Source organism: Aedes albopictus, chromosome 3, assembly GCF_035046485.1.
Source record: "Aedes albopictus strain Foshan chromosome 3, AalbF5, whole genome shotgun sequence".
In the NCBI taxonomy this organism is placed as follows: Eukaryota; Metazoa; Arthropoda; class Insecta; order Diptera; family Culicidae; genus Aedes; species Aedes albopictus.
Genome location: NC_085138.1, coordinates 421,928,699 through 421,954,529, shown reverse-complemented (window position 1 = coordinate 421,954,529; position 25,831 = coordinate 421,928,699). Strand labels below are relative to the sequence as shown.

Here is a 25,831-nt window from a genome sequence, read left to right as displayed (position 1 = left end):
GACAACATAGCCCAAAATGACTCATCGAACTCAGTTTTTTTTTTTGCGAAACCTCTTCTCAACGTTTCAGTGTTTGTTTGCTTGTTTGTCTGTCTGTAGTTTGTCCACGCTAGATGTTGAAGGTACCGCCGACACTTTTTCCGACGTTGAAATGTTCCATTTCATCGGACGATGAATATAAAAAAAAACACAACAGCGAGATAAAATAAGGAGCCCGTCCGTACCCCCTTTTGCATCTTTCTCTTTCTCGTGTTTATTTAGGAGAGCGTGTAAGAAAAAATAAGAAGCTAGCTACACCAATGCTCGCGCGAGCAGCCTATCTACTTCGTTTTTTTTTTCAAGACAAACTCCTCTCCCCATGTGTCCAATATGCGTTATAAATACGGGCTGACCCAATCATCAAAAATCAGTCCCAATCAAACAGCACTCGTGTGAAAACATACCTTACTTAGGTGAATGTGAACAGGAAACAGAATTATCTCCCCTCAGAAGCCAACCGGTCAGTGGTGGTATACATACCTAACCTAGCTATAGGAAAACAGCACACGGCTCAGCGCAAAATATTCAACCGGTGGCGCGGCATTGTGAATTAATGGGCGAGCGCGACGGCGACTACAGCATGAATGGTCAAGACACGGCCCCCATGCCGGCACCCCCTTCTAACCTCTCCAAGATTCTTGGCATTTCGGTGGCAACGCTGTTGCTATTTATTTCGTAAGTAATTGACCCATAATGTGAATGACTTGATTTGGTGGATTTTAGTATGATGTGGCAGTTTGTTTGGGCTTGTGACGCAACATCCGCCAGTTTTGTACAGGTTGTACATATCCGGTTCCTGATTGTGCCTTAAATCGCCTGAATCGGAGAAGTGAAATTCCACGTTCGGGGTTGCCTATTAATTACGTAAGGCTAGATAGGACAGCGGTGGCAAGAATCTGACTCATCCTTCCAAGTCAGTACGTAACAACCCGACTAGAAGATTCTGACAAAAAAATAACTTTATTATAACAAACCCTGATATTTATAACTCATTGTGATATAATCAAGTTTTTATAACTTTGGGGTTTCAAAATATTATACCTCAATTATATCATATTGGGTTATTAATGTTGTTTAATAACTCATTGTGAGATAATTTAGTTTCAATTACTTGACATTCAGAAAATCATTTTGTACAATTGTATCAAAATATGATAGGAACTAGTTATCATATTTTGTTATAATATTGATCAGATCATAACATAATAGGTTATTGTTTTGATTAGACCGGTGTACTTTTTGTTACAATTTTAACCCTCTACTTCCCATGGTTGCTCTAGAGCACCATCGATTTTGGACGAACTCGGGACAAACGGAATTAGATTAATATGATGCAATCATTTTAAGAATATGGTTGTAACCTCATAAGGTTAACCCAACTATTATTGATTAGAAACTATTGAATGAACAATCAAAAACCTATTGATTTACAATAATTTTTTTTCACCGATTTCGAAAAATTTAGCCTATTTGCAATAAATTTTGTTCAAGCACTATATATATATATATATATATATATATATATATATATATATATATATATATATATATATATATATATATATATATATATATATATATATATATATATATATATATATATATATATATATATATATATATATATATATATATATATATATATATATATATATATATATATATATATATATATATAACTTATAATTTTGTATTCCGAAACTCGACGATCAGTGAAATCTTCCGCACTAACAGACACAAATACGAGGACTTGTCTGCTAAAGAAATGTTCTTTATTGCCTGTACCCTATATAATAATACTATCCACTCGGCTACTAAGTTGAAACCACGAGAAGTATTCCAATCTTCTTGCATTGATGAGCCTCTAAACATAGACGCCATCATAGCCGCTAGAGACAAAATCTATACTGAAACGACTTTTCAACTTGCAAAAACTCAGAGGCAGCAAAATGATTATCACAACATCAGCCGAGAAGAACCTCCCATACTTGACTCCCAACAATCTGTCCTTAACCGAACACAAGGAATCAAATCCAAAACGAGAGATCAATTTGAGGAAGTCCGGGTAGATACTGATAGGAATCAGACCTATACCGACACTCGGAATAGAAAACTCCATAAATCAAAACTAAAACGAATCAGGAAATGACAACTGTCTTTCCTGTTCCAGGTCCAACCATGAATTTTGCAACCAGTGACGACATGTCGGTGATCTTATGTCACCAACATCTGCTAGAGCAGCATTCAGCCCATAGTACAGGTCGTTGACGAACTAACATTTATGCTTAATCCCCCACTTCCAGACTCTAACAACCTCGGTCCTGTTTAAGTCATATTCTCCCCAAACCATTCCCATATAATAATCCCATCTATTCTCATATAATCATTCTTTGTAATACTATAATACTAATTCATTCCTATTTTCTTTAGGTATGGATCAAGTGGAAGGATACTCCACAATATTCTAACCCTTTTTACATTTTAAAGCATATAGAGTGAGATTGAAGGACGATATACGAAAACACCAAGAATGGAACGAGGTATTCTCAGCATTTTTATTGTTACTACCCTTATCCTTGCCCCCAATCCAGCACTGACTCAATCCATTAAAATCACCAACTTGGCCCTGAATCCAGGACTGATTACAATGAAAACCGGAGATAGCTTCATGAAAGTTGGAAACCACAAAATATTCCATATAGTTGATTTAGAAGACTACGGACCAACACTTTTGAAACTGTCTCTAACATTTAAAGGGTTGAGAACATTCAATGGCTCAACCGACATTGTAAACGTTCTTGATTCCAAGTACGAGAACACGAAAACCCTCTATCAAAATTTAGTTCCTATCATTAGACATAAACGAGGTCTAATGAACTTTCTCGGCTCCACTATAAAACAAATAACCGGTAATTTAGATAACGATGATCTAATCAAAATATCCGAAGCCATAAACCATCTTAAATTGCACGGCCAAATTTTAACGAACGAAAATAATGAACAAGCCAAAATTAATACCCAACTTCAAAATCGAATCAACAGCATTATATTAGAATTGGAAAGGCAGCATCGCCAAATCAGGGATAATATTATAAAACAAAAATCAGAGGTAAACCAAAATTTAGGTCTCAAACTACTCGAAGAAATTATAAAAATTAATATTTGGATAGATACTTTTTACTACCATTTAGAATCAATCTCAGAGGCCGTGCACTTAGCAAAATTAGGCATCATATCAAAAAATATCCTAGCCCCAGAAGAACTAGATTTTGCCGCTTCTCACTTGAAAGCTCAAGGAGTCGCGATTACCCAAATCGACCAAGTCTACAATTTTCTGAGTTTAAACGCTTTTTTCAATAGAATTCGAATTGTTTTTGTCATCAATATACCCATGTTTAATAACCATAAGTACAATTTAATTTTGCTGGAATCATTATTAGTAGGGAATAGAAGTCTCAAATTGCCATCTGTCAATGCCATGACGAACCAGGAGGAAACGTACTTCATAATTAAGGATTGCCTTCGCGTCCAAGAATACTTCGTTTGTGATCGGGAAAATCTAGTCGACTACAGCCAGGATGGCTGTTTCTCTAAGCTTCTACGAGGTTCATCAGGTAATTGCACTTTCAAGGAAATACTACAGCCCACTGAAATCAAACAAATTGCGGACAACTATTTGGTCCTAAAACAGGTTTTCACAGAAACTATGAAAACCACCTGTGGAATCAAAAACAGGACTCTAACTGGATCTTTTCTAGTTGAATACCACAACTGTACCGTGGAAATCAACAATACGAAATTCTCTAACGAAGAAATACTACGAAGAGAATCATTCGATCTTATATCCCTGGATGGGTTAAATATCCAAACACATTCAGTAGAACCAGTTGCAGATTTTAAGTGGCTAAGTTTAAAGAATAGGCATCATCTCGATACCTTCACGAAGATGCATAACCTTACGTCTTATACCTCAATAAGCTTATCTAGCTTCAGCATGCTGATTGGAGTTGGAATCATCATTTTCCTGGTCCAAAAGCAAATTTTCAAACTTCGACAACCTGCACCCAACAAGAATCGGGACGATTCTTTTCCCAAGGAGGATTTAGTTAAGGATTCATCCTCAACATTAGAACAAATGCTAAACCGTATCGGCCAACAACAACAACAGCTGGGCGATGCATTGGATAAAATCAAACAACAACAACAACCGTAATAGCGACCATCCACCACACTTGGAATGAAGTCCATCCCGGACTTCACCGATAGCAACAACAACAACAACAACAACAACAACAACAACAACAACAACAACAACAACAACAACAACAACAACAACAACAACGACGACGATCGAGGCATCCCACAGCACATAGAAGGCAAGTCCACCGATTCCCCCGGTGTGGAAAGCAAGCACAGCAGAAACTACCAACGGCGACGGCGTGGTGTGAAATCTTAAACCCAACGTTCTACAGAAGACGCTGACGAGAGAGATAACGACGACGACGACGACGATGATAGCTGCGGCATGGCAGGTTGGCAACGACGTGTAACGTATTTCGCCAGGTCAGCAGTAGGGACTCGCTTTGTTAGGTTCAATGAGGGACTTCAATAAATAATTAATTATTCTTGCTGGATACTCCGCGCAGTTAACATCGTTTGTGTTCTTTTAAAAAGACTTATTCCGAATTCAAAATTATAAGTAACATCGTTTGTGTTTTTTTAAAAAGACTTATTCGGAATACAAAATTATAAGTTATATATATATATATATATATATATATATATATATATATATATATATATATATATATATATAACTTATAATTTTGTATTCCGAATAAGTCTTTTTAAAAAAACACAAACGATGTTACTTATAATTTTGAATTCGGAATAAGTCTTTTTAAAAGAACACAAACGATGTTAACTGCGCGGAGTATCCAGCAAGAATAATTAATTATTTATTGAAGTCCCTCATTGAACCTAACAAAGCGAGTCCCTACTGCTGACCTGGCGAAATACGTTACACGTCGTTGCCAACCTGCCATGCCGCAGCTATCATCGTCGTCGTCGTCGTCGTTATCTCTCTCGTCAGCGTCTTCTGTAGAACGTTGGGTTTAAGATTTCACACCACGCCGTCGCCGTTGGTAGTTTCTGCTGTGCTTGCTTTCCACACCGGGGGAATCGGTGGACTTGCCTTCTATGTGCTGTGGGATGCCTCGATCGTCGTCGTTGTTGTTGTTGTTGTTGTTGTTGTTGTTGTTGTTGTTGTTGTTGTTGTTGTTGTTGTTGTTGTTGTTGTTGTTGCTATCGGTGAAGTCCGGGATGGACTTCATTCCAAGTGTGGTGGATGGTCGCTATTACGGTTGTTGTTGTTGTTTGATTTTATCCAATGCATCGCCCAGCTGTTGTTGTTGTTGGCCGATACGGTTTAGCATTTGTTCTAATGTTGAGGATGAATCCTTAACTAAATCCTCCTTGGGAAAAGAATCGTCCCGATTCTTGTTGGGTGCAGGTTGTCGAAGTTTGAAAATTTGCTTTTGGACCAGGAAAATGATGATTCCAACTCCAATCAGCATGCTGAAGCTAGATAAGCTTATTGAGGTATAAGACGTAAGGTTATGCATCTTCGTGAAGGTATCGAGATGATGCCTATTCTTTAAACTTAGCCACTTAAAATCTGCAACTGGTTCTACTGAATGTGTTTGGATATTTAACCCATCCAGGGATATAAGATCGAATGATTCTCTTCGTAGTATTTCTTCGTTAGAGAATTTCGTATTGTTGATTTCCACGGTACAGTTGTGGTATTCAACTAGAAAAGATCCAGTTAGAGTCCTGTTTTTGATTCCACAGGTGGTTTTCATAGTTTCTGTGAAAACCTGTTTTAGGACCAAATAGTTGTCCGCAATTTGTTTGATTTCAGTGGGCTGTAGTATTTCCTTGAAAGTGCAATTACCTGATGAACCTCGTAGAAGCTTAGAGAAACAGCCATCCTGGCTGTAGTCGACTAGATTTTCCCGATCACAAACGAAGTATTCTTGGACGCGAAGGCAATCCTTAATTATGAAGTACGTTTCCTCCTGGTTCGTCATGGCATTGACAGATGGCAATTTGAGACTTCTATTCCCTACTAATAATGATTCCAGCAAAATTAAATTGTACTTATGGTTATTAAACATGGGTATATTGATGACAAAAACAATTCGAATTCTATTGAAAAAAGCGTTTAAACTCAGAAAATTGTAGACTTGGTCGATTTGGGTAATCGCGACTCCTTGAGCTTTCAAGTGAGAAGCGGCAAAATCTAGTTCTTCTGGGGCTAGGATATTTTTTGATATGATGCCTAATTTTGCTAAGTGCACGGCCTCTGAGATTGATTCTAAATGGTAGTAAAAAGTATCTATCCAAATATTAATTTTTATAATTTCTTCGAGTAGTTTGAGACCTAAATTTTGGTTTACCTCTGATTTTTGTTTTATAATATTATCCCTGATTTGGCGATGCTGCCTTTCCAATTCTAATATAATGCTGTTGATTCGATTTTGAAGTTGGGTATTAATTTTGGCTTGTTCATTATTTTCGTTCGTTAAAATTTGGCCGTGCAATTTAAGATGGTTTATGGCTTCGGATATTTTGATTAGATCATCGTTATCTAAATTACCGGTTATTTGTTTTATAGTGGAGCCGAGAAAGTTCATTAGACCTCGTTTATGTCTAATGATAGGAACTAAATTTTGATAGAGGGTTTTCGTGTTCTCGTACTTGGAATCAAGAACGTTTACAATGTCGGTTGAGCCATTGAATGTTCTCAACCCTTTAAATGTTAGAGACAGTTTCAAAAGTGTTGGTCCGTAGTCTTCTAAATCAACTATATGGAATATTTTGTGGTTTCCAACTTTCATGAAGCTATCTCCGGTTTTCATTGTAATCAGTCCTGGATTCAGGGCCAAGTTGGTGATTTTAATGGATTGAGTCAGTGCTGGATTGGGGGCAAGGATAAGGGTAGTAACAATAAAAATGCTGAGAATACCTCGTTCCATTCTTGGTGTTTTCGTATATCGTCCTTCAATCTCACTCTATATGCTTTAAAATGTAAAAAGGGTTAGAATATTGTGGAGTATCCTTCCACTTGATCCATACCTAAAGAAAATAGGAATGAATTAGTATTATAGTATTACAAAGAATGATTATATGAGAATAGATGGGATTATTATATGGGAATGGTTTGGGGAGAATATGACTTAAACAGGACCGAGGTTGTTAGAGTCTGGAAGTGGGGGATTAAGCATAAATGTTAGTTCGTCAACGACCTGTACTATGGGCTGAATGCTGCTCTAGCAGATGTTGGTGACATAAGATCACCGACATGTCGTCACTGGTTGCAAAATTCATGGTTGGACCTGGAACAGGAAAGACAGTTGTCATTTCCTGATTCGTTTTAGTTTTGATTTATGGAGTTTTCTATTCCGAGTGTCGGTATAGGTCTGATTCCTATCAGTATCTACCCGGACTTCCTGAAATTGATCTCTCGTTTTGGATTTGATTCCTTGTGTTCGGTTAAGGACAGATTGTTGGGAGTCAAGTATGGGAGGTTCTTCTCGGCTGATGTTGTGATAATCATTTTGCTGCCTCTGAGTTTTTGCAAGTTGAAAAGTCGTTTCAGTATAGATTTTGTCTCTAGCGGCTATGATGGCGTCTATGTTTAGAGGCTCATCAATGCAAGAAGATTGGAATACTTCTCGTGGTTTCAACTTAGTAGCCGAGTGGATAGTATTATTATATAGGGTACAGGCAATAAAGAACATTTCTTTAGCAGACAAGTCCTCGTATTTGTGTCTGTTAGTGCGGAAGATTTCACTGATCGTCGAGTGGAATCTTTCCACAATACCATTAACTTGGCTATAGTTGGATGGCGTGAAGTATTGTTGGATGTGGAGGTCGAAAAGGAGACCTCTCACTTCAATAGATTTTAGTGCTGGCTCATTGTCAGACACTATCATTTTGGGTCTTCCATACATGACAAAGTATTTCAGCAGGGCTTTTCTGATATCTGAAATACATCTCGATTTTATTGGTAGTAGTATTCCAAATCGGGATAACTTGTCTACTACGGAAAGAAATATGTTTGGTTGGACAATAAACACATCTACGTGGATAATGTCCAAAGGTCTTTTAGGAATAGGAGTTGCGGATAATTCAATTTTGTATGGGTGCTTTTCATACTTTTGACGATTGCACACTTTGCACAAAAGAATGTAGGCTCTAACTCGTTTTTTGAGATTTGGAAAATAGAACCTTCTAAAAATTTCTTCTTTGTTCTCCACGATGCCTCTATGAGCTGTCTCGTGGGTGTCTGCTATAATTACATTTTGTTGCTCCGCGGTTTTCAGGTCAATTAGGATTTTTTTGGGAAATAATTACTTTAAAAACCTTACACCTGCTGAAGTAGTTTTTATAAACTACTTGTAGGGATTGAAATAAGCTCTCGGGACAGAGAATACAATTAACTTTGCCCGGGCTCATGTATTCACGAAAGAGTCTTATAAGGAATGGGACTCCGAAATGAAATTTGGTAATCGTCCTCCGGTACATCTTTGGAAATACTTCTTCGTATTCCTCGGATTCGTCCGTGCCAATTTTCAGAATTATTTGATTATGAAAGACGTTGATTGGTTTTTCTGTGAAACCGATTAAGTTTGAAGAGTCTGATTCGGCTGAATGGACAGAACTATCGTCATTAGATAATTCTTCTTCATTTATGTTTAGTTCTACTGTAGTGTCAACTTCCAAGGGTCTGGAAGTGTTGGGTTCACTAAGGATTGGATTTTCTGGGATCCTTGATAGAGCATCGGCAACAACATTCTGTTTGCCGGGCCTATGGATTATTTCAAAATCGTATTCGAGAAGTCTTAACCTCCATTTCACCAAACGGGTATTCGGAGTTTTAAGATTCAAGGCATAGGTAAGGGGCTGGTGATCAGTGTAGAGGGTAAACTTTCTTCCGAACAAGTAGGGTCGGAAGTATTGTGTTGCCCATACAATGGCCAAAAGCTCTTTTTCTATAGCTGAATACTTCTCCTCGGTTTTAGTTAAAGTTTGCGATGCAAATGCAACTGGTTTGTCTTTTCCCACCGGACCTTGCGATAGAACTGCTCCGAGAACGAAGTTACTAGCGTCCGTGGTGAGGATGAAAGGTTGTTCCATGTCGGGGTACTGCAAGATGTTACTTTGAGTAAGCAATTCTTTACATTTTTCAAAGGTTTTTACGAATAGTGATGTTTGTTCCACTACTTCTCCTTTGCGTAACTGAGCCGTCAAAGGCTTTGTGATTTTCGCAAAGTCCCGAATAAATCTACGGTAATACCCTAGGATTCCAAGGAATCCTTTGAGTTCCTTTTGATTCTTTGGTAGAGGCCATCTTTTAATAGCATCTATCTTGTTGGGGTTAGGTTTTACTCCTTGGTCAGTTACAATATGACCGAGAAATTCAACTTCCTTTTTCAAAAATTCGCTTTTATCTAACTGTATTTTTAGATTTGCTTTTCGTAAAGCAGCAAAGACCTTTTTTAGGTTTTCAACGTGTTCTTGAAGAGATGTTGAAAAAATAATTATGTCGTCCATGTAGACGAGACAACATTTCCCTATCAGGTTGCGGAGTACATGGTCCATCACTCGTTGGAATGTTGCGGGTGCATTTTTCAACCCGAAAGGCATTCTTATAAACTCGTAAAGGCCATGTTCAACTGAAAAAGCTGTTTTGGGTACGTCTTTAGGATGTACCTCTATTTGGTGGAATCCTGAAGTTAGGTCCAGAGTAGTAAAATACTGGCATCGACCTAACTTGTCAAGGATATCGGTAATGTTTGGCAAAGGGTACTTGTCGTCTACAGTTTTCTCATTCAGTTTCCTGTAGTCGACGACTAGGCGCCACTTCTGCTTTCCAGATGCGTCAATTTTTTTCGGCACAATCCATATGGGAGAGCACCAAGGTGATGTACTTGGTCGGATAATTCCCTTGGTAAGCATGTCCGATATTTGTTTTTCGACTTCGACTTGGTCTCTATGTTGTGTTTTATCACATTAGAGAAGGAAAGGTCAGTACCATCCCTATAGAATACGTCTTCATATTCCTGAATGGCAGTGAATAATTTTGTTTTTTCCTCCTGATTTAAGGTGACTCCCCGTATCACTCCTATTTCAGCACTTCTTTTTCGATTCTTATTTCTAACAATCATCGAGTGCAACAGTAGTGGTGTTGCCTTTTTACATTTGTTCCATAAACAAACAAACAAAAATAGCACCGCTTTGTCTCGCTTCCACCAATGTAAACATTACAAGATTATGAATCCTTTAAAAGCAATTCAAGCAGTACACTACTCAGTTTTGCTAAATCACAATCAAACACGTCTCAATGTTACGAAAAACATTGGATTTTATGTGTAATAAGCTAAAAATGATCGAATACTCTTAGCATGCTCTTCCGCTGTTGATGTTTGCAAGCAGCAGCAGTGTTGGCGGACAGTGCGGAGGAGATTTCACAAATAAAAGTTATGTGCTTTTATTACTATCATGTGTGATTAAAAGTACAACAATAATCATTCGAAGAATAGTTTTCGATTTTACGACGCATAATCTATAAATTTGAGTTGACCATTTCAATAATTTTGATTGATTTTATTGATGAATTGGCCCGCAAGATCGACATCACTGCGTTCAATGATCGATGATTGTGCGCCAGAAGGCACCGTCGCGACGCGCTGCTGCCGTCGTCGTGGGTGGTAAACATTGCCATCGAACTCTTGGTGCGGCTGAGACAAATTTATTGTTCGTGCAGTTGAAAATCGGAATTTATGACACGCGAAAATCGATGTTTCTCCTAAACCGTGTGTCGGACGTTCGTCGGGCACAGTGCGCTGGATAGAGGGCCAGGTCCGCTGTCCAGCGCACTACGTCCGACGTTAGGTTTGACCTATAGATTTTGAGAAAATTCGATAGTCGGGTGTGAGGAAACTTCGGGTTTCAACCGCGACGACAATATATGATTTTCAAGTTTGAGTGAAAATATTTCTTTGTGGCATAGATAGTTCGAAAGAGAAGTTTAATTGGAATAGTGTGTTCTATTTTTCTTTTACAAATATCTTGCGTGAAGTGGAGAATTTTAGAGAAAAGGTAAGCGTCGATTTTCTCACGTGGGTGTATTAGTGCAATACTGTGTAAAGTTGAATTTGGATGATGATTCTGAGGAAGCCATTTTGTGGTGACACAAGAAAAGGCCTTAAATGAGAGGCTCGGATCTCATTAATGAATTAAATGCTTTGACTGTTTTCCTACTCTCCGCTTCGACCAATGTGACGCTAGCTTCTATGCGCGAAAGATCGCTAAAAGTAAATCGCAAAAATATTGTATGGCGAATAGCACCTAATGGCGTATTTCTCGAAGTGAAACACATTATTCGAAAAAATATTTGGTAGCGGTTGTGCACAATGATGACCGGTTTGGTGCCTACCAAATATTTTTTCGGTAAAAGCTTTTCATTTCGAGAAATTCGAGTTTAGATGCTTTTCGCCATACAAAATAAAATGATTTTACTCCTGTTGAGCAACATTGAACGCACTCCCTGCCGGTAATCCATTACAGGATTACTGGAAGAAGTTTCAAGAGGAATGTGATTAATTTCCTCAAAATTGTAAATTTCGGCAATTGGAACCTCACTATCAAAGTGTAACATAGTGGATTTGTTTTCAAGGTTAGTTACAGGAAATACCGCGTGATGATTTTTTGCGGTGTATACGCCTTGAGGAACGAAAATATTGGAGGTGATGAAGATATCACTGGGAATGAAAAAATCTCCTTCTTTGATGAAGACGGGCAGTGACTTGTTGACGGTTTCTTGTTGGGTAAAATTTATCTGAGCATAATTCGGGAATTTTTTCCTCATAGGAATAATTAAGTCGCCTATTTTAAGAGTATTTGATGCTGTATCTATAATAGCATTGAGTGCTCTCAGAGACTCAAAGCCGATAAGTCCGTCGAAAAACTCATGAAGCTTAAAGACGTAGTATTTTTGTTCGGGAAGATTGCCAAAATTAAAAAACTAGACGTGTTTACATATTGATTAAGATCGTAGGATCCGTTAATGTTTTTTATCCTACTAGGAGGTCCAGTTTTGCGGAACTCGGGGCTTACACACTGAGGCGATATATAATTTTTATTTGCCCCTGTGTCTACCAGGAATTTGAAGCTTTTATCTCTTACCTGGACCTCGAGATAGGGTAAAAAATTGTTGAGTGTTATTCTGTCTGACCCTGATTTGGGTCCAATTGAAAATTTACCTCATCGTCAACAGGAGGTCCATGTGCTAGAGGGTGGTTATGTATTTCTTGAAGATTTTGAGGGTCATAGTATTCATGTGCTTCCTCGGGGGGTGTTTCAAAGTTTTCATTCATCTCCTGATAATGGATTTGGTTCGAACTAGGATGGTTTCTACGGAAATTGTTTTGGGAATATGGTTCCTTTTTAATTGGAGCCATTGTTGGTCTGTTTGAAGATTGATTATATTGTGGCTTGACATTAGAATTAGAAGCACCGTGCATTAGATGTGGTGATCTCTGGTCAGGAGGTTGACTATAGAAAGGTTTTGCATTAGGATGACCGTGCGTTTGATACGGCGGTCTTTGGTTAGAGGGATAATTAGGTTGGCCACCATGGTATGGTTGCGCTGGCGGTCTTTGGCTAGGAGAATAATTAGGTTGACCACCATGGTATGGTTGGATTGGTGGTCTTTGATTTGAAACATTAGTGCGTGAAAGAAATTTTTGTTTTTCTTTCTTTCTTTCGTCTGCATCCGCCTGTTCCTGGGCATATTGGTATGCCGAAAGCAGACTGGTGGGTCTACTTGTGCGTGTCAAGGCAGAGATCGGGTCGGGTAGACCGTCGACGAAGGCGTTCATTATGGTCATTTCGTAGGAGCTAATTACTGCCTTAGCACAAGGCTGAAGGCCTGGGTCTAGATTGATTTTTGCGCTGAGATCCGAAAGGATCTCTGAGAATTTTTCGTAGAATTGTTCGATGGTTGAATTTTCAATGTTGACAAACGGGATCTTGCTGATGATTGTAGCAAGGTCCCTCTTGTCTCCAAACCGGTCGCTGAGTTGGGCCTTTATTTGGTCCCACTCACATTCGGTTTGGTTGCTAATGAGAACGTCATTAGCTTTGCCTGTGATCTTATCCCTGATCACAGACGACCAAACTTTAGAAGCAGCATCCTTATCAGCTGCGGGAACGCGCGCTAAGGCGCAATCAAATTTCTGTTGCACGGAATTAATCCATGCTGGTAATGCTTTTACATTACCGTCGTATCCCGGAATCAATTTTATGATATCGGGGATACGGGTGACGTCAAAATCTGCTTGCGGCTGTGGGGCGGTGCTAGGCTCAGCTTGCAGGGTTAAAATTCTCTCGAGCTGGAGTCGCTGTTGCTCCAGCCTTTGTTCGAGTTCTTCTACCTGGTTTTTTAAGTCATTACTTCTTGACATTTTGTTATATCACTTACGATGTTATATCACTTATTTAGGAAATGTTAAATCACTTATTTAGGAAATGTTATATCACTTACGGTTAGTTTGCCGATATGCCCTCGGCTTGATTCTGCTGGGTCCGCTGGTCCTAACGCCTCGTTGTCCTTGCCGGGTGGAGTCCACAAATCGACGATGATCCCTCGTCGATGCTGTTGATGAGATTTTCCGATGTTCCCTCGGATCACTTAGCAGCGGAACTCCACACACTCGCGGGTTTCAACTTAAGACGCGTAATCCACACGACTGCGCCACTTATAATTTTGTATTCCGAATAAGTCTTTTTAAAAAAACACAAACGATGTTACTTATAATTTTGAATTCGGAATAAGTCTTTAAAAGAACACAAATGATGTTACTTATAATTTTGAATTCGGAATAAGTCTTTTTAAAAGAACACAAACGATGTTAACTGCGCGGAGTATCCAGCAAGAATAATTAATTATTTATTCAAGTCCCTCATTGAACCTAACAAAGCGAGTCCCTACTGCTGACCTGGCGAAATACGTTACACGTCGTTGCCAACCTGCCATGCCGCAGCTATCATCGTCGTCGTCGTTATCTCTCTCGTCAGCGTCTTCTGTAGAACGTTGGGTTTAACCCTCTAATACCCAATCCCGCCTTTAGACGGGGTATAGTTTGAGCAGTTTTGTAATTTTTATTTCGTGGAAAATCTAATTTTGAATATTTTTGGCTGATATTTAGGACTGTTCTGTATATCTCAAAATAGTTTTTGGGGTATTTTAAAGCGTATTTACATTTTTTAAAAATCATTGAAAAATTGGTGTTTTATTCACCTTTTAGAAGTCATTGTTTATTTTGTATTAAATCGCTACAATTAACATATTTTAAATTTTTCCCAAATCATTCTATCCTTGTTTAATAGTTTAAGGGAATCGAATACACTCTAAAATTATTTTCCTTAAAATTACACGGAAAATAAAATTTTCTGCGAAAAAAAAAATAATAATATTTCAACAATAATCATAAAATCTCAAAATGTTTTCATCTCAAAAAATCCGTGGCCCAAATTGGCTTCCAGGAAAAACACAAAAGTATGGGGATGTTCAAAAATAAAAATTAGAAAAATCAAAAACTGAAATTCACGAAATCGAGAATTAAAAAGAATCATCTTCCAAAACATGTTTAAATCGATTTTAGATGACGAAAAATGATATTTAGATCAAAATCAAAAATTTGGGTATTAGAGGGTTAAGATTTCACACCACGCCGTCGCCGTTGGTAGTTTCTGCTGTGCTTGCTTTCCACACCGGGGGAATCGGTGGACTTGCCTTCTATGTGCTGTGGGATGCCTCGATCGTCGTCGTTGTTGTTGTTGTTGTTGTTGTTGTTGCTATCGGTGAAGTCCGGGATGGACTTCATTCCAAGTGTGGTGGATGGTCGCTATTACGGTTGTTGTTGCTATTGTTGTTGTTGTTGTTTGATTTTATCCAATGCATCGCCAAGCTGTTGTTGTTGTTGGCCGATACGGTTTAGCGTTTGTTCTAATGTTGAGGATGGGTCCTTAACTTATATATATATATATATATATATATATATATATATATATATATATATATATATATATATATATATATATATATATATATATATATATATATATATATATATAAGTTAACAAGAGGTTCCCCAACAACACATAACGAGAACCACTTAACACCCAAACCCCAGCCACGATTCATATTCTAAGTTCACCAGTATCGCCAACTCAGCATACGACAACGCATGGCAACGATCGTACATTTCTAGCAGCACATCATCATTCTCGGCCCGACCAATTATTGCACCATCAACACCACCATCGAACCATCATACGATACGTATTCTGATAGCTCAGCACCTTAACCAGGTTGAAGTCCACCGATCGATTGGATGCACAACAGCACCTGCGACGACGAACCGCAGGATCAGCAGAACGTGTCAACGTGCGCCTTGCTAGGGAACTTAGCTCAGGTTTGATATTGAGAATAAAAGTCAGTCTTGTTTTAGTAGTTAATTGATTCAGTTCGGCCTTCTTTCTTTTTAAAAACCTATCCGCGATCCCCAGTTTGTTAAGTGGCACAGTCTAACGGAAACGACTTGCTCAAAAGTGTTTGATAAAATCAAAGTGGAAAATTAAGCAAAGCTGATAGCGAACAAAGTGTGTAAAATTGTGCAAAACTGATAACGAAAAAAGTGTGTTAAATTAAACAAAGCTGATAGCGACCAAAAGTGTGAAAATTCAGAAAAATCCCGCAAACAGTGTCTAGTTCAAGTGAGAAAGTTAATCTGAATAAACTTTGATGGAACAAAGTTTTAAAAGGGGAAAGTGACACATGTCGGGAAACTAAAGAAAACTGTGGTAGAAGAATTAAAACTATATCGCAAACAGAAACAGCCAAGTGCCAAGTGCAACCGCAAGAAAACCCCACGGGGGAAAGTGATTAACTGATTAACAGATGTGCAATTGAACCAGCCACGACGACCAACGAAACACCGCTCGGACACCGCCGCCTATAAATCACCGCTCGCATATTGAAGGACGTTAGAAGAAGCCGACCTAATGGAAACACTATCGGTATTAATTCTGTAAGTAACCAAACCATCAAACCAATTTTCTCACACACAAATCTAATGTTTTAAAATAGTGTATTGTCCTGCTGACTACTGTTTAAATAACCAATCCACCGGGTCAAAGGTGTGTAAACTAATTGCTTTCCAGAGTGCATATCTGTGATTACAGCAATTAATACAGCGGAAATCTGCATAATTCATAAAAACCTTCCACCCACTTTTGCGGTGTTTAAAAACCAATCCACCGGGTTAAAGGTGTGTACATTGACAGCACAGCAGAGTGCATATCTGCAGCAAGTGCAGTCAAGCGGAAAGTACCTGTTTAAAAATTTCCAAAATCTACGTAGCCAGCAGTTGACTAAAACAATTGTCATAAAGATTATTACAACAACAAAAAAAAAAAATAAAAACAAAATACATTTATACGATTTCATTTACATTTAAAACAAAAAAAAAACTCCTCTTATTTAGCACAATTGGATAACATTTTCTCAAATCATTCTTCAATCTTAGGACTTGTATTTTTTTCTTATGAATCGTTTCTGCCCGTACAATTTAAGGAACAAAGAATCAAGCAACAACTTAACCATGAATAATTCGAACGGAAATGAAAACCAAATTCCTCCACCTCCACCACAACCGTTTCCTCCAGTTTTTCCTTCACGATCTGAACCCAATCAATCCCAAGAAATCGAAGAAACAAATAGAATGTTCGAAAGAGCAGAGAAAATTATGAAATCTTTACAAACCCCGCAAGCAGTAAATGCACTACAACCCTTCGACGGTAACCCCGTCAAACTCCACAATTTTATCAGATCTGTAGAAAATTTGATACCGTTCTTGGAGCCTTTGAAAAATAGCCCCTTCGAGAAAATTTGGCTCCAAGCAATTAGAGCGAAAATAATTAACGATGCCGATCAGGTTTTAGAAACGTACGGCACCTCTCTCGATTGGGAGGAAATCAAACAAAATTTAATCGCTCATTACAATGATAAACGTGATGCAACCACGCTTACTCGTGAGCTGTTCCAGTTGCAACAAACAGGCACGATTGAAAAATTCTTCGAAGAAGTACAACATTCACTATCACTTCTTATTAATAACACAAATATTTCGACAGTGGAAGAAAATGTTAGAAAAGACAGAAATTCCACTCATAAAGAAAATGCGCTGCAAGTCTTCCTGGCTGGTCTCAAAGAACCAATTGGGGGAAACGTTCGGGCCCGGCAACCCAGCAGCATTAAACAGGCTTTTGATGCCGCTGTTTCAGAACGAAACTTTCAGAGCAGGTCTGGTTTGGGAAAACCAAACACACCCGCACGTAATTTAAAGCCGATTGACTTCCAACTACCTCCTCGCCGACCATTTTTCCGAATGGCACATCCCTATAACCAAATGCCTAACTATCAACAACCACCAAGATTTGTACCTCAAGCTGCGTCTTCTAACAATGTAGCTCCTCGGCCTACATTTCCACCAAAGGCATTGCCCGCTCCGGACACAGCAGATAAATCCATTCGTTGAAAATATGTGAACTATGTCAATAGGCCACAATTTTCCCCAAATAATAGCTTCCAGAGAAAGCCTTTTTCTCAAAATAGCCGAAGCCAATTTTCCCCAGCCATACCGCCGCGAACAGCTCAGATCACTGAATTAAGAAATATTGAACAAGAATACAACCACTTCTATGACCCAAGTTCATACTACGAAGAACTTTCAACAAACTCTTATCAATATCCTGAAAACTACCAGGAACCGCCTTACTTTAAAGAACAACAATCAGACCCAAGTTACAGTTATCAATCAGAAACTTCTGAAGATGGAAACCGGGAAGAGCCAGTAAACGATCAAGAACCAATGGATTACCTAAATTTTCAGCTGGCAACAGATCTGAACATTCACAGATAAATAAAAATTTTATTCCATTTATTAAAATCCCGACAAGGCAAAATTTTGAATTAAAATTACTAATAGACACAGGGGCGAATAAAAATTACTTATGCCCACGATTAGTAAAACATTCATTAAAACTTGCCAACCCGACTGCTGTATCAAACATTTCTGGTAAACACATCATTGACAGATATGTAAAATTTAATCCGTTCCCAGATCTAACCAACAACTCGTTCGAGTTTCATGTTTTCGATTTCCACAAATACTTCCATGGATTGATCGGTTATGAAACGTTACAAGAACTCGAAGCAAAAATAGACACAATTGACAATTCGATTACAATACTTGGAACTAAGCTGCAAATGCACAAAAAGTATCCTGAACCATTCACAAAAGAAATTTCAAAAGAATCAATTCACAACATAGAAATACCAGTTTCCGAGCAATCTGGTGAATTCTTGCTAGAAGAAGATCTTGAAATTAATACCAATCTTTTCATATGCGCAGGTTTATATCAAGCAACACATCATAAAGCTGTCGTGAGCCTCAGGAATAATTCAGAAGAAGATCAGACACTTTCATTGGATTACCCACTCGAAATTACTCTCAACAATTTCGAATATTTTACAAATGAGAATGAAGTAAATTTTTCTGAAGCTCGACCAGAAAGATTTAAAAAACTTATCGATCAGCTCCGGCTAGATCACTTAAACTCGGAAGAAAAAGAAAAACTAATTGCCGTGATCAGAGATAACCGAGACGTATTTCACATGGACGACGAACCACTGACCGCAACCAATGTAGTCAAACATAAAATTGTAACCACAGACGAGATTCCAGTTTATCAAAAAAGCTACCGATACCCTTATTGTCACAGGGAAGAAGTTTGCAAACAAATTCAAAAAATGCTTAAAGAAAACATTATTCAACCATCTACTTCCCCATGGAATTCACCTATTTGGGTTGTTCCGAAAAAAATAGATGCAGCTGGCACCCAGAAATGGAGAATTGTAGTCGACTACAGGAAACTGAATAATAAGACAGTAGACGACAAATTCCCCATTCCTAATATAACCGATATCCTAGATAAACTAGGCAGAAGCAGGTATTTCACCACCCTAGATTTGGCCTCAGGATTCCATCAAATCCTGATGGATGAAGAAGATATTCAAAAGACAGCATTCTCGACGGAGAATGGTCACTACGAATATCTTAGAATGCCGTTTGGGTTGAAAAACGCCCCGGCGACGTTCCAAAGAACAATGAATGCTGTTCTTATTGGCCTAGCGGGCACTATTTGCCTAGTGTACATGGACGATATCATCGTCTTTAGTTACAGCCTACAGGAACATTGCGTGAACTTGAGTCGAGTTTTTGCAGCTCTTAAGAAAGCCAATTTAAAAATACAGCTCGATAAGAGTGAATTTCTGCAAAAAGAGGTCTCATTTCTTGGTCACATCGTAAACGAAGAAGGTGTGAAACCTAACCCAGAAAAAATTGAAGTTATAAAAACTTGGCCGACGCCTAGAACAGAAAAGGATATAAAATCCTTCCTAGGTACCTTAGGTTATTATAGAAAATTCATACGGGATTTTAGCCGCATTACGAAACCACTGACACAGTGCCTCAGAAAAGATGAGAATGTTAAACATACGCCTGAGTTTCTCAAAGCCTTCGAGAAATGTAAGGACATACTCAGTAGTAGTGCAATTTTAATTCATCCGAATTTCGATATTCCTTTTATTTTGACAACGGATGCTTCCAAATATGCCATTGGAGCAGTCCTGTCGCAAGGGCCCATAGGAAGAGATAAACCTGTTGCCTTTGCGTCTAGAACGCTAAATAAAAGCGAGGAAAATTATTCCACTATTGAAAAAGAATTACTAGCCATCTACTGGGCAACAAAGTATTTCCGGCCATACCTCTTCGGGCATAAATTCATCCTATACACCGATCATAAACCACTGACATGCGCGGTGAATCTCAAAGATCCATCAAGTAAAATCGCCAGATGGATGATCGCGTTACTGGATTACTCCTATGATATCCGGTACCGTGCCGGAAAGCAAAATGTCGTTGCCGACGGCCTTTCGAGAATTCCTCATGAATTAAACGCCAATGAGGAAATGGAAAGCTCATCATCAGATGATGCAACACAACATTCGGCTGACACAGACGACAGCGAGTTCATTCCGTGTACCGAAAAACCAGTTAACACATTCTCTAACCAAATCATACTAAACATCGGCCCAAACGAATGTGAAAAGACGGGTGAACAAGTATTCCCCAAAATACTAAGACATACGTTTACCAAAATTAATTTTGGAGTCCCAAACTTGTTGAGAATATTCAAAGAATACATGGATCCAAAACGGGTAAATTGTATCTATTGTCCGGAGAATCTCATTAATTCAATACAAATAGTTTACAAAAATTATTTCTCTCGCGTTCGGACTTTCAAAGTTTTTATCTCTCAAAAGTTTTTGATCGATCTCAGAACAGAAGAGGAACAAAACGAAATAGTCGACACTACTCATACCAGGGCTCACAGAGGCATGGACGAGAATAGAATGGTAATTAGCCAAAAATACTTCTTCCCGAAGATGAAGAAAAAGATCAGAACACACGTAATATTGTGCGAAGTATGTAAAACTGCCAAATACGAACGCCATCCATATAAAATATGCTTCGCAAAAACACCTATTCCCAAAAAACCACTTGATATAGTCCATATAGATATTTTAATATGCCAACCGAACATATTCATGTCTGCAGTGGACAAATTATCCAAGTTCGGAATGCTCATACCCATAAAATCGAGATCCATTCCCGACATCCGTTCTGGACTCACAAAGTTTTTTTCAACCTATGGACTACCGAAACTCATTGTATCCGACAATGAACCGGCGTTGAAATCTGTTGAAGTAAGAGGCATGCTGGCAGATTTGGGAGTCGAGACCTATTTTACACCCTCAAACAAAAGTGAAGTGAATGGGATTGTTGAACGCTTCCATTCAACAATCGAAGAAATGTTTCGCTGTAATAAGGCGAAATACGAAGACTTGAACCAAAAAGAACTATTTAGAATTATTTTGGCCTTATACAATGATACGATTCACTCTTCAACCAAAATGCGACCCAAAGAAGTATTTTTTGGAATAAAAGAAGGGGAGACGAGACCAATCAATACAGAAGAAATTTTAAGAAAACAGAATGAAATATACGACGAGGCGACATTAGCCCTCACCAAGAAACAGAAACAGGATTTAGAATTCCACAACCGGAGTAAGGAAGCAGACCCACTTTTAGAGGAAGATGAGTCGGTATTCATCGCACGACAAGGAATCAAGAGCAAGCTAAAGGATAAGTATAAGCGATACCAAATCGCGAGAAACAACAGTAAGACTTTCCAAGATCAAATGGGAAGAAAAATACATAAAACAAAAATTCGACGTCAGAGAAAATGACGCCTCATGCCAAAAACAAGATTCTTAAAACTTTTTCTTTTCCAGATCAACCTTAACCGTGATGGCTGACATCGCCATTACAGATCTTTCCAGATACGATGGAATAATTGCATTCGAAGAAAGGGAAGCCAAAATCGTCATATCACAACACTTCCATCTTCACATCGTGGACTTGGAAGAGTTCCGGACCAGTTTTTCTAACCTTAAGTACGCGCTCAAACTGTTCGAGCAACAAAACTCTACACAAGAGTTTCATGAAATCCTTGATGTTAGAATGAGACAACTCTCAAGCAACTACCTTAGACTCAGACCCATAAGGTCAAAACGTGGAATTTTTAATCCACTTGGATCGTTTATTAAATCGGTAACTGGCAATCTTGATGATAATGATTTACGGTCAATCAAAAGAACCTTGGAAGACTCTCGAATGAAAACTAACATGTTGATAGAAAATAATCAAAGACAAATACGCGTAAATGACGAGTTTCAGTTAAAAATAAATGAAGTAGTCAAACACGTAAATGATGAACAAGTAAAAATTTTAAAAAGGATTTCTGGTATTGTCAGAAACTTAAACTGGAATAGTGAGAACCGTAACACATTAAAAGGAATAGTTCACGATCTTATCTTCAATATGGATTTTCTCAACAATCAGTTAAAAGACATTTTCGAATCAATCCAATTAGCCCGAATAGGCATTCTTCCAAAAGCAATATTGTCAAATACAGAAACAAAATTTGCTATCGAAAAACTTGAGGAACAGAACGTAACGATCAGCAACTCAGATCAAATTTACGAATTCATTAACGTTGAAACTCATCATGAAAAATCAAAAATTATTTTCATAGTAAAGATTCCAATCTTTTTGCCAGGATTGTTCAAGTACATAAAATTTGAAACCATTCCCAAGGAAAGTAAAATAATAGCAACCCCCTTCAATGTAGCCATTGTCAGTAGAGAACTTTCATTTGCCACAGATAGAGAATGTCTCATTGTTGAACAGTACCGAATATGTAGAAGACAGGAGCTTACTAACGTAACAGGCGACGGTTGCATCCACAATGCCCTTCGGGGAGACAACGCATCCTGCCCGTACACAAACCAGCGAGACGACATGGACATCAAGCTCATCGATAGCCACACCCTGGTAATAAGGAATGCAATTAAACCTACATTACTGAGCTCAGACTGCAACGTCAAAACACGTATGGTGACTGGAACACTGCTAGTAAGATATCCCAATTGCTCCCTCGTCATAAACGGAGGAAAGTATGAAGATGAGAAAACCGTGCACAATCACGAAGTCACAATTGTACCAACAATTGGAGTGGAATTTAAAGCAACAACAATCTTCGACAAATTAGATTTGGAGAAAGTAGATTCACTTCGTATAGAAAACCGGAAACAAATCGAATCGTTGCAACGGGAACACATCATATTACAACACACGACAACAATAATATTTACTACGATCGTCATTATAATTATTGGACTGGTAATCTGGAACAAATGGAAGAACGCTAACTTTTCAAAACATAAGAAATCACCCGAGGACATCGAAGCCACAGCATGCTCTTTCTCTGCAGACCAAAAATCTGGATTACCTAAGATTCGGGACGAATCTTCTATAGGGGGAGAGCAGTTAACAAGAGGTTCCCCAACAACACATAACGAGAACCACTTAACACCCAAACCCCAGCCACGATTCATATTCTAAGTTCACCAGTATCGCCAACTCAGCATACGACAACGCATGGCAACGATCGTACATTTCTAGCAGCACATCATCATTCTCGGCCCGACCAATTATTGCACCATCAACACCACCATCGAACCATCATACGATACGTATTCTGATAGCTCAGCACCTTAACCAGGTTGAAGTCCACCGATCGATTGGATGCACAACAGCACCTGCGACGACGAACCGCAGGATCAGCAGAACGTGTCAACGTGCGCCTTGCTAGGGAACTTAGCTCAGGTTTGATATTGAGAATAAAAGTCAGTCTTGTTTTAGTAGTTAATTGATTCAGTTCGGCCTTCTTTCTTTTTAAAAACCTATCCGCGATCCCCAGTTTGTTAAGTTATATATATATATATATATATATATATATATATATATATATATATATATATATATATACATGTATATATAGTCTTTCAAAGTCGTGGGAAGGAAAGGGTCTATCAAGTTTATACATAACACATTGTGTTATGATGTTATAAACATTTTCTATAACTTATTATGTTATAAACTAGGTGCAGGATGATGTTAAATAACTAAAAATGTAACAAAAAGAACACCGGTCTAATCAAAATAATAACCTATTTTGTTATGATCCGATCAATATCATACACTGCAATATATTTTTGCTGGTAATCAGCAAACTTTGCTGATTTTTGGCGTGCTTATTGCATTCAGCAATACAAATTACTGAATATCAGCAAGTATTTTTCAACTTGCTGAACCATCCAGCAATTTTGACAGTTGATCAGCAAAGTTGTGCTGAAATTCAGCAAAAATGTTGCGGAAATTCACCAATTTCTTTTGCTGATTTTTGACGTGCTGGAAGCATTTCACAAAATTTGGTGTGTAACCAAATATGATATAAGTTTTGGCTTCAAGAAAACTATGATATAATTGAGATATAATATTTTTAAACCCCAAAGATATAAAAACTTGATTATATCACAATGAGTTATAAATATCAGGGTTTGTTATAATAAAGTTATATTTTTGTTAGAATCTTCTAGTCGGGTATGTACCATTCAGACGGTCTATAATCGACAGTCGGTCTATAGCCTGCAGCTTTTTGGCGGAAGGCATCGGGAAAGCTTCGACGAGGTGTAGGCGAGACAGTCGAAGAGAGGAAACCTAGTGATGGTAGCGAACGTCGTGCGCGAATATTTCGTTCTCATTGCGCATCGTGTCGACGGACGGCGGGAGGAAGGAAGATATCGTATGTTTTTTTCTTCGATGTCAGGTGATGTCTGGGGATCAGGGTCGTGCAATTTCGAAAGGAAAACATGACGTGCGAAAGCTGTAGCAAATCGTTTCCCATACGAACGGACTGCTGTGATGCTTCATCTCTCACCCAGCAACACACTCGTTCGCTGCTGCTACAGAAACAAGTGTGTATGAAACATGGAATGATACCGTGAATGATACACTTGGATTTTCGTTTCATTTATGAGTCATTGAAATACTTCAACATGCTAAAAACACTATTTAAACCGCATCTTTCAATAGTGGTGCACGCCAATAAAATGATAATTATGTTTTATGAAAGAGGATAACAAATTCGACCACTTAAATCAAATTAATCGGCGCCCGTATCCATTGAGAGACTAGCGCGCACCAGTGAGACACTAATGCTCTGCCGGGTGAAGCACAAGCAATGCGACCGGGGAGACTACCGAGTGCTACGATGAGCGGAAAGGTTTTTTTTAAGGTGAAGGTTGCTGGAAATCATAACAATTCTTTTGTCTCCCGTTCAAATTCTCTCCCAACCACCCACTTGACCAAAACAAACCAGCAGTACACAGTGCGCAACGTACCTCGGTCAATGAAACGAATAAAAACTTATGTTGCACTAAACCATTGAACGTGAACAGTACATTTTGTTTTAATTTTCACATTCATTTTATTGGTTCAGTCGGTTCATCATCACAAAATGCTCAAAATCATTCTGAAATCTGTATCTCAAGCAATATTTGCCTAGTATCGCCAACATTTACCACACTGTGCAAAGTTTTATTTACATTTGTTGACACTTCTAGCCTCTCTTCTCTTGCACCTCTCTCACCGTAGGATACCCGTAATGTGGGGTGACATCAAATACAGGGTGTTAGGTTCATGAGTGCAAACTTTTTAAAGGATGATAGAGGACCATAAATGGTGAAAAAAAATTGTTCTACGCATATGGTCAAATCTCAACCGTTACGTAGTTATTAGACTCCCCATGTTTTTGACTCTTATTGCTTTAACTGGCTATAACTTTAAAATGGTCAAACTTATCGCAGTTTTTTAACCCTTATTCAAAAGATTATTGAATTTTCTATCAAATGGCATGTTTGAAACGATTGGTTTAGTTAATTTACTAAGTTTTCTAGAGCAAAATAGCTAAAAATAGCGTGTTTTAATTTGTTTATGTCAATTATCTTTGAAACATGCGTAATAAATTAAAATTCTTTCTTTGGCAAAGTTGTGGCCCCTGTTCCACTCTACAATTCGTTCTTTGACATTAAACTTCTAACTCTTATCGTTTTCTTGCAATTTTTATT

The 25,831-nt window shown here is 38.3% G+C and overlaps 2 long non-coding RNA genes across 2 annotated transcripts in view; one reads left to right on the top strand and one right to left on the bottom strand.

The window, feature by feature from the left end:
* LOC115267949 (uncharacterized) overlaps positions 1-25,831 on the top strand; it is a 407,801-nt gene that overhangs the window by 298,534 nt on the left and 83,436 nt on the right. The window lies entirely within an intron of this gene.
* Positions 4,899-13,950, bottom strand: LOC134289811 (uncharacterized). Its single transcript, XR_009998689.1, has 2 exons — positions 13,869-13,950; positions 4,899-4,963 (listed from the first exon to the last, which is right to left on the bottom strand). It is a non-coding gene; the product is annotated as an uncharacterized LOC134289811 (long non-coding RNA).